The sequence below is a fragment of the Ovis canadensis genome, chromosome X (assembly GCF_042477335.2).
Source record: "Ovis canadensis isolate MfBH-ARS-UI-01 breed Bighorn chromosome X, ARS-UI_OviCan_v2, whole genome shotgun sequence".
Lineage (NCBI taxonomy): Eukaryota > Metazoa > Chordata > Mammalia > Artiodactyla > Bovidae > Ovis > Ovis canadensis.
In genome coordinates this window covers 71,995,506-72,003,277 of record NC_091727.1, presented here as the reverse complement: position 1 = coordinate 72,003,277, position 7,772 = coordinate 71,995,506, and positions in this window count along the sequence as shown.

The following is a 7,772-nucleotide window of genomic DNA, read 5'->3' as shown; positions in this document are numbered from 1 at the left end:
TAGATAATAGTTCAAAACTTGCCTAACCTCGGGAAAGAAATAATCACTCAAGTCCACGAAACCCAGAGAGTCTCAAATAAGATAGACTTAAGGCGAAACACCTCAAGACACATATTAATCAAGTTAACAAAGATCAAACACAAAGAACAAATATTAAGAGCAGTAGGGAATAAAACAACAAATAACACACAACAGGTGTGTTATTCCCATAAGGATAACAGCTGATCTTCAATATAAACTCTTCAGGCCAGGAGGGAATAGAAGGATATACTTAAAGTGATGAAAGAAAGTAACCTACAACCCAGATTACTGTACCCAGCAAGGATCTCATTCATATATGAAGGAGAAATCAAAAGCTTTAGAGACAAGAAAAAGCTGAGAGAATTCAACACCACCAAAACAGCTCTCCAACAAATGCTAAAGGATCTTCTCTAGACAGGAAACACAGAAAGGGTGTATAAACTCGAACCCAAAACAATAAAGTAAATGGCAACAGGATCATACTTATTAATAACTACCTTAAACATAAATGGGTTGAATGTCCCAACCAAAAGACAAAGACTGGCTGAATGGATACAAAAACAAGACCCCTATATATTTTGTCTACAAGAGACCCACCTCAAAACAGGGGGCACATACAAACTGAAAGTGAAGAGCTAAAAAAAAAAAATTCCACTCAAATAGAGACCAAAAGAAAGCAGGAGTAGCCATACAAATATCACATAAAATAGACTTTAAAACAAAGGCTGTGAAAAGAGACAAAAAGGGACACTGCATAATGATCAAAGGATCAATCCAAGAAGAAGATATAACAATTATAAATATATATGCACCCAACATAGGAGCACCACTATATGTAAGACAAATGCTAACAAATATGAAAGGGGAAATTAACAATAACACAATAATAGTGGGAAACTTTAATACCCCATTCACACACATGGATAGATCAACTAAACAGAAAATCAACAAGGAAACACGAACTTTAAATGATACAATAGACCAGTTAGACCTAATTCATATCTCTAGGACATTTCACCCCAAACAATGAATTTCACCTTTTTCTCAAGCGCACATGGAACCTTCTCCAGGATATATCACATCCTTGGCCATAAATCTAGCCTTGGTAAATTCAAACAAATTGAAATCATTCCAAGCATCTTTTCTGACCACAATGCAGTAAAATTAGATCTCAATTACAGGAGAAAAACTAATAAAAATTCCAACATATGGAGGCTGAATAACCAACAAATCACAGAAGAAATCAAAATATGCAAAGAAACGAATGAAAATGAAAACAAAACAATCCCAAACCTGTAGGACACTGTAAAGGCAGTGCTAAGATGAAGGTTCATAGCAATATAGGCATACCTCAAGAAACAAGAAAAAAAAGTCAAATAAATAACCTAACTCTACACCTAAAGCAACTAGAAAAGGAAGAAATGAAGAACCCCAGGGTTAGTGGAAGAAAAGAAATCCTAAAAATTAGGGCAGAAATCAATGCAAAAGAAACAAACAAAAAGACCATAGCAAAAATCAGCAAAACCAAAAGCTGGTTCTTTGTGAGGATAAATAAAATTGACAAACCATTAGCCAGACTCATCAAGAAACAAAGGGAGAAAAATCAAATCAATAAAATTAGAAATGAAAATGGAGAGATCACAACAGACAACACAGAAATACCAAGGATCATAAGACACTACTATCAGCAATTATATGCCAATAAAAAGGACGAAGTGGAAGAAATGGACAAATTCTTAGAAAAGCACAACTTGCCAAAACTGAACCAGGAAGAAATAGAAAATCTTACATTACAAGCAGAGAAATGGAAACTATAATCAGAATTCTTCCAGCAAACAAAAACCCAGGACCAGACAGCTTTGCAGCTGAATTCTACCAAAAATTTAGAGAAGAGCTACACCTATCCTACTCAAACTCTTCCAGAAAATTGCAGAGGAAGGTAAACTTCCAAACTCATTCTATGAGGCCACCATCACCCTAATACCAAAACCTGACAAAGATGCCACAAGAGAAGAAAAGTGCAATCCAATATCACTGATGAGCATAGATGCAAAAATCCTTAACAAAATTCTAGCAATCAGAATCCAACAACACATTAAAAAGATCATACACCATGACTAAGTGGGCTTTATCCCAGGGATGCAAGGATTCTTCAATATCCGCAAATCAATGAATGTAATTCACCACATTAACAAATTGAAAAAATAAAAGCCATATGATTCTCTCAATAGATGAAGAGAAAGCCTTTGACAAAGTTCAACATCCATTTATGATAAAAACTCTCCAGAAAGCAGAATAGAAGGAATATACCTCAACATAATAAAAGCTATATATGATAAACGCACAGCAGACATTTTCCTCAATGGTGAAAAATTGAAAGCATTTCTCCTAAACTAAGGAATAAGACAAGGGTGCCCACTTCCACCACTACTATTCAACATAGTTTTGGAAGTTTTTGCCACAGCAATCAGAGCAAAAAAAGAAAGAAAAGGAATCTAAATTGGAAAAGAAGTAGTAAAACTCTCACTGTTTGCAGATGACATGGTCTTCTACATAGAAAACCCTAAAGACTCCACCAGAGAAGTACCAGAGCTAATCAATAAATATAATAAAGTTGCAGGATATAAAATCAACACACAGAAATCTCTTGCATTCCTATACACTAATAATGAGAAAATAGAAAGAGTAGTTAAGGAAACAATACCATTCACCATTGCAATGAAAAGAATAAAATACTTAGGAATATATTTACCTAAAGAAAGAAAAGACTTATTTATAGAAAACTATAAAACACTGGTGAAAGAAATCAAAGAGGACACTAATAGATGGAAAAATATACCATGTTCATGGATCAGAAATTGAAACAGTGAAAATGAGTATACTAGATTCAATGCAATCCCTATCTAGCTACCAACGATATTTTTCACAGATCTGGAACAAATAATTTCACAATTTGTATGAAATACAAAAACCTCGAAGAGACAAAGCAATCTTAAGAAAAAAGAATGGAACTGGAGGAATCAACCTGCCTGACTTCAGGCTCTACTACAAAGCCACAGTCATCAAGACATTACAGTACTGTCACAAAGACAGAAATGTAGATCAATGGAACAAAATAGAAAGCCCAGAGATAAATCCACGCATCTATGGACACCTTATCTTTGACAAAGTAGGCAAGAATTTGCAATGGAGAAAAGACAATCTCTTTAACAAGTGGCGCTGGGAAAAGAGGTGAATCACGTGTCAAACAAGGAAACTAGAACACTTTCTAACGCCATGAACAAAAATAAACTCAAAATGGATTAGAGATCTAAATGTAAGACCAGACTGTAAAAAAGTCCTAGAGGAGAATCTAGGCAAAACACTCTCCGACATAAATCACAGCAGGATCCTCTATGACCCATCTCCAAGCATATTGGAAATAAAAGCAAAAATAAACAAATGGGACCTAATTAAAATTAAAAGCTTCTGCACAACAAAGGAAACTATAAGCAAAAACAGCCTTCAGAATGAGAAAAAAATAATAACAAATGAAGCAACTGACAAAGAATTAATCTCAAAAATATACAAGCATCTCCTGCAGCTCAATTCCAGAAAAATAAAGGACCCAATCAAAAAATGCACCAGAGAACTAAACAGACATTTCTCCAAAGAAGGCATACCGATGGCTAACAAACACATGAAAAGATGCTCAACATCACTCATTGTCAGAGAAATGGAAATCAAAACCATAACGAGGTACTATCATGCTGGTCAGAATGGCTGCTATCAAAAATCTACAAACAATAAATGCTTGGGAGACTGTGGAGAAAAGGGGACCCTCTTATACTGTTGGTGGGAATGCAAACTAGTACAGCCACTATGGAGAACAGTGTGGAGATCCTCAAAAAACTGGAAATAGAACTGCCTTACGACCCAGCAATCCCACTGCTGCGCATACACACCAAGGAAACCAGAATTGAAAGAGACACGTGTACTCCAATGTTCATAGCAGCACTGTGTATAATAGCCAGGACATGGAAGCAACCTAGAGGTCCATCAGCAGACGAATGGATAAGAAAGCCGTGTTACATATACACAGTGCAGTATTACTCAGCCATTAAAAAGAATACATTTAAATCCATTCTAATGAGGTGGATGAAACTGGAGCCTATTATACAGAGTGAAAGTGAAGTCGCTCAGTCGTGTCTAACTCTTTGCGACCCCGTGGAATGTCGCCCTTCAGGCTCCTCCATCCATGGGATTCTCCAGGCAAGAATACTGGAATGGGTTGCCATACTCCAGGGGATCTTCCCGTCCCAGGGATCGAACCCAGGTCTCCCGCATTGCAGGCAAACGCTTTAACCTCTGAGCCACCAGGGAAGCCCGTATATACAGAGTGAAGTAAGCCAGAAAGAAAAACACCAATACAGTATACTAATACATATATATGGAATTTAGAAAGATGGTAATGACAACCCTGTATGCAAGATAGAAAAAGAGACACAGATATATAGAACAGCCTTTTGGGCTCTGTGGGAGAGGGCGAGGGTGGGATGATTTGGGAGAATCACATTGAAACATGTATAATATTATATGTGAAATGAATCACCAGTCCAGGTTCAAAGGATGCTCAGGGCTGGTGCATTGGGATGACCCAGACGGATGGTATGGGGAGGGAGGTGGAAGTGGGGTTCGGGGGGGGGAACACATGTACACCTGTGGCAGATTCATGTTGATGTATGGCAAAACCAATACATTATTGTAAAGTAATTAGCCTCCAATTAACATAAATAAATTTATATTAAAAATAATAAAATATTTTATTAAACAACAACAACAACAATATTAACAGAAAAAAAGGATAATTCACAGCTACATTTACTATTATATATAGTATCCAATCCTCACCCTCTAGTAAGTGCAACCAGAAATTCAATGTAAATATTAAGCCTATTCAACAGCCTCACACATAGAGTCAACCAACTCAGACTCCTACCAACTTTTCTCAGCCAGGGGCAGAAACTCAGATTCTCATCCTCAGAGCTCGAATAGCTGCCTCATCAAATATAGACCACAATAACTGGTCCAACATGTTCAAGGGCATTACCAGCAGACATAGCCAGAACTCCAAACTAAGCTGTCTGGGAAAGAATGAATTGTCTATGCTAAAGCAGACCTGTAAAGAGTAGAAGAAAAACCTGATTATTCAAATGCACAGATATTAGTGTGTGGAATCATGAATCATAAGAATCAGGGACATATGACACAACCAAATAAAATAAAACTCCAATAATTTACAATAAGATATGGAGATCTATGAGCTGTCAGACAAATAATTCAGTATAATCCTTTCAAGAAAGTTTAGTGAACTATTATTACAAGAAATGACAGACAGATAACTAGATACAATTAGGTAAAATTTCATGAACAAAATGAGAAGTTAGATAAGGAAACAGCAATCATCCAAAAGCCAAAAAGAAATCCTAGCACTGAAAAATACGAGAATAGAACTAAAGAACTCAGTAAAGAATTTCAAAAATAGACTCAGCCATGCAGAAGAAATAATCAGAAACATGGAAGAACGGACATTAGAAATTGCCCAGTCAGAGGAGTATAAAAAAGAAAGAATACATAAAGATTTAAGAAAGCTTATGGGATTCATGGGACACAATCACAGTAAACTATACATACATTATAAGAATCTCAGGAGAGAAAGAGATAGAAAATATATTTAAAGCAAAATGACTGAAAGTTTCTTAAACGTAAAGAGATAAATGGACATCCAGATTTCAAGTCTAAAATGTTCAAAATAGGTTTGAATAAAATAGACACTGGAAAAGGAAATGGCAACCCACTCCAGTATTCTTGCCTGGAGAATTCCATAGATAAAGGAGCCTAGAAGGCTATAGTCCATAGGATCGCAAAGAGTCGGACATGAGTGACCGAGCACACAGATAGACACATCACAATTAAATTATCCAAAGATCTTCTCAATCCTTGTCTCTAGGCTATTTATCTGTGTTTCCATTTTGATTTCAAGATTTTGGATCATTTTCACTATCAATATTCGGAATTCTTTCTCCGGTAGATTCCCTACTTCTTCCTCTTTTGTTTGGTTTGGTGGGCAACTTTCCTGTTCCTTTACCTGCTGAGTATTCCTCTGTCTCTTCATCTTGGTTATATTGCTGTGTTTGGGGTGGCCTTTTTATATTCTGATAATTTGTGGAGTTCTCTTTATTATGGAGCTTCCTCACTTTGGGTGGGGTTCTATCAGTGGCTTGTCAAGGTTTCCTGGTTAGGGAGGCTTGTGTTGGAGTTTTGGTGGGTGGAGCTGGGTTTCTTCTCTCTGGAGTGCAGTGGAGTGACCCGTAATGGGTTATGAGACATCAAAGGTTTTGGGATAATTTTGAGCTGCCTGTATATTGAGGCTCAGGGGAGTGTTCCTGTGTTGCTGGAGAATTTGGGTGGTATGTCTTGTTTTGGAACTTGTTGGCCCTTGGGTGGAGCTTGGTTTCAGTGCAGGTATGAAGGCATTTGATGAGCTCCTATTGCTTAATGTTCCCTGAATTCAAGAGTTCTCTAATGTTTTCAGGCTTTGGGTTTAAGCTTCCTGCTTCTGGTTTTCAGTTTTATTTTTACAGTAGCCTCTAGACTTCTCCATCTATACAGCACCGATGATAAAACATCTAGGTTAAAGATGAAAAGTTTCTCCACATTGAAGGACACTCAGAGAGGTTCACTGAGTTACAAGGAGAAGAGAAGATGGAGGGGGTAGTTAGAGGTAACTGGAATGAGATGCGGTGAGATCAAGAGAGGAGAGAGCAAGCTAGCCAGTAGTCACTTCCTTATGTGCGCTCTATAGTCTGGACCGCTCAGAGGTATTTACAGAGTTATACGGGGAAGAGGAGAGGGAGGAAGTAGACAGAGGTGACCAGGAGGATAAGAGAGAGGAATGAGTAGGAGAGAGACAAATCCTGCCAGTAACCAGTTCCTTAGGTGTTCTCTACCGTCTGGAACACACAGAGATTCACAGAGTTGGATAGAGAAGAGATGGGGGAGAAAAGAGACAGAGGCCACCTGGAGGAGAAAAAGGAGAGTCCAGAGGAGGAGAGAGTGGTCAAGCCAGTAATCTCGCTCTCAGGTAAACTTGGGTAGTGAAGTTTGGGTTTTTAAATGTACAAAATTGACAACAAAAACCTAAGAGCAAAGATTAAAAATCTGGAGTAGAGGTTGGATTTTCAAAGATACAATATTAAAGAAAAGCAGAAGGGAAAAGGAAGAAAGAAAAAAAAAAGAATTATTAAAAAACAAACAAACAAAAAACAAAACAAAACAAAACACCAACAACCATCCAAAGAGTATACATGGTGTTTGCCTTAAAAAAAAAAAAAGTCTTTTAAAAAAAAAAAAAAATAGTAATACTAGGTTATAGAAATAAAAATTAGAGGAGAAATAGAAGAAAAAGACAGCCTTCTGAATGGGAGAAAATAATAGCAAATGAAGCAACTGACAAACAACTAATCTCAAAAATATACAAGCAACTCCTGCAGCTCAATTCCAGAAAAATAAACGACCCAATCAAAAAATGGGCCAAAGAACTAAATAGACATTTCTCCAAAGAAGACACACGGATGGCTAACAAACACATGAAAAGATGCTCAACATCACTCATTATTAGAGAAATGCAAATCAAAACCACAATGAGGTACCAGTTCACACCAGTCAGAATGGCTGCGATCCAAAATTCTGCAAGCAATAAATGCTGGAGA